The following is a 10,767-nucleotide window of genomic DNA, read 5'->3' as shown; positions in this document are numbered from 1 at the left end:
AGGTGAATGAGTGGTAACTGACTTAGACAAACTGGGAAAACTGAGCTCCAATCTCACATGAGAAGTCAGCAGAAAACATGACAAATTCAAAACGTATTTATGATTTTAAAAAGTTGCATGAACCTAAAAATTGAGGGACATTTCCCTAACCAGATAAAGGTTATCTAAACAAAACAAAACAAAATTCTACAGTGAACATTATTCTTAATGGTGAAAACTTAGAAGCATTCTTTTTAAGACCAGGAAAATGCAAGAACACTCACTATTGTCAGTTCTCACCAACATTTTATTGGATTTCCAGAAAGACAAGAAATAGACGAGAAGCAAACTAGTCATTATATAGTCATCAGATAGTGTAATTGTCTACCTAGCAAGTTTAAAGAATCTATAGGCTTCCTACAGAATCAATAAGAAGGTGAAGCACAGGCAAGATGGCTAACCAAAGACACCAGCTGCCAGATTATCTCAGAAAGAAGGAAAAGTTTTAGATGAAAAAGACAAAAGTAACAATCATAGATTGGGTATAATTCCAAGGGAACAGTGCCAGAACTTACAAGAGATTCGATGGGAAGAAGTTGTGGAGCAGAAGGAGTAAGATATTGGCAGAAGGCAACCCAAGAGAGGCTTGGAGTCCAGCAAAAAGGGTAGGTGGAGCAGTTTGTTTCTCTCTCCCCCACATCTCTGGCAGCCAGCAGGCCCCTGAGCTGATGGAGAGCCTTTCTACCTTCACGAGTCCAAAAGCTGCTGCTGCCAATGAACTGGGAGCTTCTTGAGGACAAAGCACCAGCCTGCCAGCCCTGTTGGGGTGCTTCCTGTCACCAGAGACCCGAGCTGAGACCACAGGTGCCATATTGCTTCTCTATCTGCCATGTGCCATTGTCCTCCTTGGGGGCTTAAGCCCCTCAGTTTTCTTCTTGCTCATTCCCACACAAACATTTCCCAACTCTGATCCAGAGCCAGACTCCTGGGAGCCACAGGAAGCTGGCAGGTCCCAGGGGGATCTGTGTGACCCCAGAGCCTGGACATTCTGAGCAGGCTGCCTTCCAGAGAGAGGGACAGAGATGGCCAGAGTGCTAGCTTTCACCACCCAGACTCTTTTCATTCCTTTTCCCTCCCCTGCCTTCAGCTATCAAGAGAGGTGATAGAGCCAGGGCTCTCAGGAGATGCTGCTTCCCCCATTGGTACATACACAACACCGGGGCTTCCACAGAGAGTGGGGCTCAAGCCTTTCCTCTTAAAGAACTGCAGAAGACCAAGGGGTGCCTGGACCATGAGCTCCCCACTCACTGGCACTCCCCTCTCCAGTGCTGCTTGCCTGGCTGCTCCATCAGAGCAGGGCACACCCTGAAGTGGAGGGACATCAAACCTGCTTGATCACTCCACAGGCAACTCGGTACCAGCATACTTCTCCTTGGCACAGTCAGGGATTGATCTTCAGGGATCTGGGGACAGGTCTGCAGGCCAGATCCTGTACCCCCAGGACTTGACTGTGTTGCTTGGGGACATGGAGGGGAGTTTGTGAATGAATCTCGGAGGGAGCACTGGGCAGAACTGAAAAGAGAGCACAGAGTGGGTCCCAGCCACAGGGCACTCACGGAGCACCCCTTCCCCTACAGGAAGGCCACACTCTCAGCACAGGTTGGGATTCTGGACAGGGAGTCTCCCAGCCTGCAGTGCTATTGTCAGGGAGCTCAGCTGGTTTGAGCTCCTGCCAGCAGACGCCAGAGGGAGACTGTGGAGCAGAAGAGGGGATACAAGAGCAAAACCTGCTCCTGACAGCCAGATTGTGAATCTCAAATGGTTCTGCCTCCATAAGCAGAATTTCTGGCTGAGTGGGGCCACTTCAGCCCCTCTTTGGTGGCATTCCCCAGAAACTGGGAGCAGATCTTTGACCCCTGCTGAAACAGCTACCTTACCAGCTTTTGTGGAGCCTGAGGGCAAGCAAGCTCATCTGACCCAGCTCCACCCAGCCTCACTCCCCTACCTGCCTCTGCTGTGGTGGAGAATAAGATCTCACCTGGAAGTTCCAGGGCCCTGCCCACCACCTGGGGCATTCGAGTGCTTCTCCTGAGGGGCTAGAGCTGGTTACAGGTCCCAAAAACAACACTGCAGCCTGTTCCTTCCAGCAAGTGCCACCTACTGAGATGGAGGTCAATTTACACAACACTTTACAGCATTTGCTGACTCAATCATACAAGGTGTGGTTGATTCTTACCCATAAGCACTACCTACTGTCTCAGAGATTAAACTGGGCATGCCAATACAATTCACACTGCTAAGAAGACCACAGGGCTGGGGAAAGAGAAAGGATTTCAAAGACCTCATCCTCCATCATCAAAGAGAGAGAGGGAATCTGCCCACACACATAGCTCAACACTGCTGCAGCCTACAAACAACTAGCAACTGAGAAAACCACCACGCTAAGGATATCTATAACCAAGGCATCCATCCAGAACTTAGATCACCCTCAAAGCACCCACAAGCAAAGCCAAAGGTTCTTACCCAACATATGCTACAGACAAAACTTTTCAAGTGTGTGTGTGGGGGAAGCCCCATCTTAACAAAAGAAAACCCAAAATAAGTGACAGCTGCCCCAGATGAGAAGGAATCAGTGAAAGAGCTCCAGAAGTATGAAAAATCAGAGCAAAAGAATGCCCCCAAAAGGGAAAAACCAATTCTCTAGCAATGGATACCAACCCAAATGAAAATGTTGAAATGACAGATAAAGAATTCCAAATATGTATTGTAAGGAAGCTCAATGAAATCTAAGAGAAAATGGAAAACCAACTCAAAGAAACCAGAAAAACAATTCAGAAAGTGAATGAAAAATTGACTAAAGAGATCAACATATTAAAAAAAAAAACTAAATAGAACTTCTGGAAACGAAAAATTCATTTAAAGAAATACAAAATACAGTGGAAAGTTTTAAGACTAGATTAGACAGGGCAGAAAAAAGAATCTCTTCCATTTCCAGAAGAGGCTGCTTTCACAGGGACTGCTATAGGACACCAGAGTGTGGGAAATGGGCTCTGGAATGGGGAAAACTTGGGAAGCAGAGTTTGGTGCACATGTTCACGGGAAGCATAGTACTTAAAGCCAAATTTTGAGGAGCTTAATGGGGGAAATCTCTCCCTTAGCTGTCTAATTCCATAGAATCTAGAGTATCTCCCTAAGATGAACACCTTCCACCTAGAATGTACGATGCCATAGGTCCTACAAAAATGGATGATATGGACAGAATATTCGGTAAAGCTTTAGGTATTCAAATGTTCCTCCATATTTCCCCACAGGTATGATCTATAAAGTGCAGCGATTCTTTCTATAGCTCAAGGGTTCCTGCCTGGAGAATACACCTTGTGTGATGTTTCGTTGTATTTGAGATCTCCAGACTTGGGAAGCAGTTGCCTGGTGAGCTATGGCTTAGTTCAGGCTGAGATAATTTGATTCAAAGCCTGTGATAGCTTTTAATGATAACTGAATCTCCTAGAGTTAAGGGGAGAAACATAAGCCATATGGGAATAAGTAGAAAAATTTAACAGAAAGAGCTATAAATATGCAAATAAATCTTTATGAAAGTTGTTGACGTATTTTAAAATTTCATCTTATATCCCTCTTTGAATTCCTTCAGCCTCATGCCCACATCGTTAACCTCCAAGCTCCCCAAAGCGTGTGATGATGGTCACACCGAGCACTACTGGCTTACCACAGCCTTCCCTGTCTTGGGGAAATCATCCACTCATTAGCTTATACCAGCTTATACAGATGAACTTTATGTCTACAGCTCTTGCCCTAATATCTTATATTCTCTGCAGAACAAGCATTCTGGATCTGTAAAGGACATTTCTGCATGCTTGAAATTCTGTTAATTAAAATAAAAAGGTTACGTTGCTTTTTCCCATCAAAATAAATGGTGCCATTAGGTCCCTGGTGCTTTAGACCCATCCCATTGTGGCACTGTTAATTGACTGTATGTCTTCCTGATAATTTTTCATCTAAAACTGTACTGCCTTCTACCATAGCCACTAGCCACATGTGGCTATTTAAATTTAAATTAATTGAAATCAATACAATGAAAATTTCAGTTTCTCAGTCACACTAGCCACATTTAAAATGTTTAATAGCCACATGTGGCTACTGGCTACTGAATTAGAACAGATATAGAACACTTCCATAATTAGAGGATTAGAGGAAGTTCTCTTGGACAGTGCTGATTTAAATTTCTTATATCTGGATTTTTTTTTTTTTTTTTGAGACAGTCTCTCTCTGTTGCCTGGGCTAGAGTGCCGTGGTGTCAGCCTAACTCACAGCAACCTGAAAGTCCTGGGCTCAAGCCATCCTCCTGCCTTAGCCTCCCAAGTAGCTGGGATTACAGGGGCTTGCTACCATGCCGGGCTACTTTTTTGTTTTTATTTTTAGTTGGTCGGCTACTTTTTTCTACTTTTGGTAGAGATGGGATCTCCCTCTTGCTCAGACTGGTCTCAAACCCCTGGCCTCAAGCAATCCTCCCGCCTTGGACTCCCAGAGTGCTAGGATTACAGGTGTGAGCCACTGCACGCAGCCTCTCATATGTCTTGAGCTTTTAATTTTCTCTACCAACTAACGTAGGCAATATCCGCAATATGCTTAGACTTCTGCACCAAACTCTTTGTGATCTTCTCTCTCTGATTTCTCAGTCCTTGCAATCTACTTCCCTGAATCATCCAGAATCTCAGGATCATACACAGGCCTTGTCATCACCCAGAATCACTCAGCCTCTGACACTTTAAGTACTAGTTTTCAGCTGTTTTGCTCACTAGTACCCACAGCACCTATTCTTCATGTACACTGAGACCTCCGATTCCTGGACCTCCCCAATTTGTTCTCATTTGACTTCTTTCTTATCCAGCCTGGTGTCTATACATTTCTCTTGACATTATCCTAGAATACAGCAATCCTTATCCTTCTAACATATCCCCCTTAACTTCTCCGGTTCCATAGTAGATTTTTAAAAGTTAATTTTTAATTAAAAAAATCACAATTGTATACATCTATGGGTACAATGTAGTGCTTTGATATATGTACACAGTGGGGAATAATTAACTCAAGCTAATTAATATATCCATCACCTTGTTTGCCTATCTTTTTTATGGAGAGGCATTGGAAATTTACTCTTAGTTATTTTGAAATATATAATATATTATTATTGACTATAGTCACCCTGTGTAATAGATCTCAAAACTTATTTTTCTTATCTTTCTGAAATTTTGTGCCCTTTAATCAACAATTATGCATTTTTTCCCTCCCCATCCCCCTCAGCCTCTGGTAACCATCATTCTACTCTCTACTTTTATAAGTTCAACTTTTTTATATTCCATATATAAGTGAGATCATTTTGTATTTGTCTTTCTGTGACCAACTTATTTCACTTAGCATAATGTCATCCAGGTTCATCCATGTTGTCACAAATGTCAGGATTTCCTTCTTTTTCAAGGTTGAATAGTATTCCATTGTGTACATATACCACATTTTCTTTATTCATTCATTTTTGGTGGACACTTAGGTTGGCTCCATATCTTGACTATTGTGAACACTGCTGCAATGAACATAAGAGTGCAGATGTCTCTTTGATGAATTGATTTCAATTCCTTTGGATATACACCCAGAAGTAGGATCACTGGATCGGATGGTAGTTCTAGTTTTAGTTTTTTGAAGAATCTCCATACCATTTTTCATAATGGCTGTACTAACTTACATTTCCATCAACAATGTACAAGAGTTCCCTTTTCTCTGCATCCTTTCTAGCCCTGTCATCTTTCATCTTCTTAGCATAGCCATTTTAAGAAGTATGAGGTGATATCTCATTGTAGTTTTAATTTGCATTTCCCTAATGATTAGTGATGCTGAGTATTTTTTCATGTACCTGTTGGCTATTTGTATGTTTTCTTTTTGAGAAATATCTATTCAGGTCCTTTGCCCATTTTTAAATCAAGTCATTTGTTATCTTGCTATTGAGTTGTCTGAGTTCTTTATATGTTTTGGATATTAACCCCTTATCAAATGTGTGGTTTGCAAATGTTTTCTCCCATTCTGTGGTTATCTCTTCACTTTGTTAATTGTTTCCTTTATTGTGCAGAAGCTTTTAGTTTGATGCCATCCCATTTGTCTATTTTTGCTTTTGTTGCCCGTGCTCTCAGGGTCATATCCAAAAAATCACTGTCCAAACCAATGTTGTGGAACTTTCCCCATGTTTTCTTCTGGCAGTTTTATAGCATCAGGTCTTATATTTAAGTCTTTAATTCATTTTGAGTTGATTTTTGTATATGGTGTGAGATAGGATCCAATTTCATTTTTCTGCGTGTGGATAGCCAGTTTTTCCAACACCATTTATTAAAGAAACTGTCTTTTTCCCATTGCATGTTTGTGGCACTGTTGTCAAAAATCAATTGACCATAAATGTGTGAGTTTATTTCTGGGCTTTCTATCCTGTTCTGTTAATTGATGTATCTGATTTTATGCCAGTACCATGCTGTTTTGACTACATTTGCTTTATAATATGTTTTGAAATCAGGAACTGTGATGCCTCCAGCTTTGTTCTTTTTTGCTCAAGATTGTTTTAGGTTTTGGGGGTCTTTTGTGGTTCCATATGAATTTAAGGAGTGTTCTTTTTCTATTTCTGTGAAAAATGACATTGGAATTTTTATAGGGATTGCATTGAATCTGTAGATAGCTTTGAGTAGTATGGACATTTTCACAATATTAATTCTTCCAATCCATGGACATGGGCTATCTTTCCATTTATTTGTGTTTTTTTTTCAATTGCTTTCATCAGCATTGTATAGTTTTAAGTATACAGGTCTTTCCCTCCTTGGTTAAATTTACACTTAGGTATTTTTGTTGTTGTTGTTACTAATGTAAATGGGATTATTTTCTTGATTTCCTTTTTGCACAATTTGTTATTAGTTTATAGAAACACTACGGAGTTTGGGGTGTTGATTTTGTATACTGCAACTTTACTGAATTCATTTATCATTTATTTATTTAGACAGTTCTAACAGCCTTTAGGATTTTATATATATATATATATAAGATAATGTCATCAGCAAATAGAGACAATTTTGTCTCTTCCTTTTCTATTAGGATGCCTTTTATTTCTTTCCCTTGCCTAGTAGCTAGGTCTTCCAGTACTATGTTGAAATGAAGTGATGAGAGTGGGCCCTATTGTCTTGCTTCTTATCTTAGAGGAAAAGAAAAGCTTTCAACTTTTCACTGTTGAGAATGATGTTAGTTATGGGTTTGTCATATGTGGCCTTTATTGTGTTAAGATACATTCCCTCTATACCTAATCTATTGAAGTTTTTATCATGAGTAGTGGATTTTTTAAAGGTAAAATAGAATAGAGTAGAAAACATTCATCTCAGAAAGCAAGTGTAAGTCTTATTTTATAAATTTTTGTGTTAGTTGTATACATATGTGTATATGTGTGCTGGGTCATAATATAAAATGTATTTCTTAATGTAGAATAAAAATGTTTGACAGTTACTGCTCTATGCTGTTTAGCAATTCTTTAATGTGTCCAGTGTCTTCAGTAGCTATTTAAAAATTTATCTTCAGTCCTCAAGTCTATTCTCTACTACCTCCTTCATGACTCTCAGAGAGTTTGCTTTTGCCTCACATTGCAAACAGAGGCTATCAGGAGAAAACTGGAAAAGTCTTCCTCCTTGAAGAAACATACATCAATCTTCCCTGTTCTTTCCTCTTCTCTTCTGTCTTAATAAGAGAGATGGTACTCTTTTCCTGTTAATCTGGAGGTCATCCTTTCCTTTTCCTTGGGGATTACTATGATTTGAATGTTTATGTACCCTCAAAATTCATGTGTTGAAATCCTAACCCTCAAGGTGATGGTATTAGGAGGTGGGGCCTTGGGAAATGATTGGGTCATGAGGGTCGAGCCCTCAAGAATGGGATTAGTGCCTTTAGAAAAGAGGCTTGAGAGAAACCCCTTGCCCCTTCTACCATGTGAGGACACAGCCAGATGATATGGCCATCTACGAACAAGATGGCAAGCCCTCACTAGACACCAAATCTGCCAGTGCCTTGATCTTAGACTTCCCAGCCCTCAGGACTGTGAATAATAAATTTCGGTTGTTTATAAACCACCCAGTCTATTTTGTTATAATATCCCGAACAGACTAAGACATGGATCTGCCCTTCTTCAACAGCCATCCCCATGGAAGCCTCTGTGGCCTGGTGTCAGCTCCTCCTTTTCACTGAAGATGCTCTTGTCCCTCACCAGTGATCTCTGCACTTTCTGGGTCTTTTTCTCTTGGTGCTAGAAAAGCCTTGTTGACCATTTCTCCCTTCTCCGAGTTCTCTCCCCATTTAAACCTCTATGTCACCCTTTTCCCTTGATTTTCCTCCCCCACCTCCCTGGTCATTCCTTCTCAGCCTTTCTCATGATCTCCTCTTCCTTTGGTCACCCCTTTAAAGGTCAGCATTTTCTTGGGCATTCTCTTGGATTTCTGCTTTTCTCACTCTATATGCATATAGGGGATCTCATTTAGACCTGTAACTTCAGGCCCTGTTTGTATACTGATTATTTGTGTTTATATCTTCAGCCTAATGTCTAAAGAACATCTCTACTTGAGTGCTCCACAGCACCCCAAAAATATGACTAAACCTGAATGCATTATGTTTTCTCCAAACACGCTTCTCTTCCGAGGCTCTCTATCTCAGTAGATGGTACCATCCATTAAGTTGCCCCATAAACTTACGTATTTTTAGCGTTCCTTCCTCTTCATGTCCACACCTGAACAATGACCAATTCCACTTCCCTATCTTTCTTGAATGCATGTCTTCTTTATCCCAAGTGCCTCCACTCTGGGCTCCCATGCCTTCTTGTTTACATGATGACAGCCTCCTCCTCACTGTTTCTAACCTTGCTCCTCTTTAATTTTTCTGTACTTTGCCATTGGAATGATTTTTATTTTTTGAAAATTGTAACAAGAGTGTACAACTAGACATTAGCACATTTTTGTTGTAAAAATTTTAAGCAAAACAGTTGAGTAAGAAATGAATGTTTCTTTCCCCCAACTCTACTCCCTTCCCCCGAGGTAATTACCAGGAACAATTTGGTTGGCATCTTTCTGGTTCTTTTCCTATGCATTTACGTATATTTATAGGTTCATAAACAAAAATGTAGGATTAGAGTTTTACATAAATGGGATCACACTGTTGACTCAAGTTCACTTTTTCTCTTAATATATCTTAGCATAGTTTCCATATCAGTATATATGTCCATATAATTCTTTCAAATGACTGCATAATTTTACATAGTATAGCTTTAATTTTCCTTTCTCCTACTAATGGACATTTACATTGTTTTTGCTTTTTGGCCATTACAGACAATGCTGCTATAAAAATCTTTGTACATATATTGTATCATAATTGAGAAAGTATTTCTGTTGGGTAGATACTTAAAGGCAAAATTGCTGGGTGAAAGAACATATGTATCTAAAATTTCAATAGATACTACCAAATTGTCTGCAAAAAGCTGTAGCCAATTTGTATTTCCATAAAGACTGTTTCTTGGCATTCATATATCAATACTAAATATTTAAAATTTGGAAATCTAAATGTAAAAAGATCAAATTGTTGCTTTTATTTGCATTCTTTTGATCAATAGTAATACTAAGCATCCTTTCACAAGCTTAGTGTGAAATATTTTGGTAAAATACTTATTTTATTCTTTGCCTATTTTAAAATTGGCTGTTTGTCTTTTTCTTACCGATTTTAGGAGCTCTTACAAATATTTTCTGACAGTCTGTTGCTTGTATTTTTTTTCATTTCTTCTTTTTTTTTTTACCTTTTTGAAGGGACCTTTTGTTATATAAAAGTTTAAAATTTTTATATAGTCAAATGGTCAATATATGGCCTCTGGGTTAGATAAAAACCCTTCACCCAAAGATTATATTAAAATTATCTTGTATTTTCTTAGGATGAATTTATAGTTTTGATTTTACATTTAGCTCTTTAATCTATAGGGATTTATTTTTGTGAAACACAGGTTGTAGGGATTTAATTTTGTTTCCAAATGGTCAGCCAATTTTACCAATTCTATTTGATCACAACAGAAATTATGAATATATGACTTTCTAGAATCTCTTTTGTCCTCTATCGGCTATACTACATGTTTAAATCATTAAAGCTTTATGCGTTGACACCTGGTATGGCAAATGCTCCATCACTGTTCTTCTTTTTCATTGTATTCACATTTTACCTTCTAGATGAACTTTGTAAAAAGCTTCTAAGTTCCATAAAAAATCACGCTTTCATCTTTATGGGATTGTATTAAACTTATAGATTGACTGAGTGGCTTACAATGTTGAGTTTTCCCATTCAGGAGCATGGTATATTTCTTCATTTACTCAAGTCTGCTTCAGGGTATCCTTTGGAAAATTTTCATATTGCCATTTACATGGGTTTTGTGCATTTCTTTTTAGGATCGTTCCTGGATATTTCCTAGCTTTTGCTATTCCTGGAAATGGATTTTTTCATTCTATTTTCTAATTGGTGATTGCTAGTATATATAAAAATTATTAATTTTTTTGTTTGATCTTGGATTCAGCCATTTTAGTGACCTTGCATTAATTATGTATATGATATACCAATAATTTTCAGTTGATTCTATTAAAATGTCCACCTTGACAATTATATTACCTCCAAATAATGAATGTTTAATTTATTCCCTTGGGATATTTACCCTTATTTTATTTTTCTTAAGAATTTTTT

Source organism: Propithecus coquereli, unplaced genomic scaffold, assembly GCF_000956105.1.
Source record: "Propithecus coquereli isolate 6110/MARCELLA unplaced genomic scaffold, Pcoq_1.0 Scaffold91, whole genome shotgun sequence".
Taxonomy (NCBI): Eukaryota; Metazoa; Chordata; class Mammalia; order Primates; family Indriidae; genus Propithecus; species Propithecus coquereli.
The sequence above is the reverse complement of the archived record's forward strand: the minus strand, read 5'-3'. Positions refer to the sequence as shown.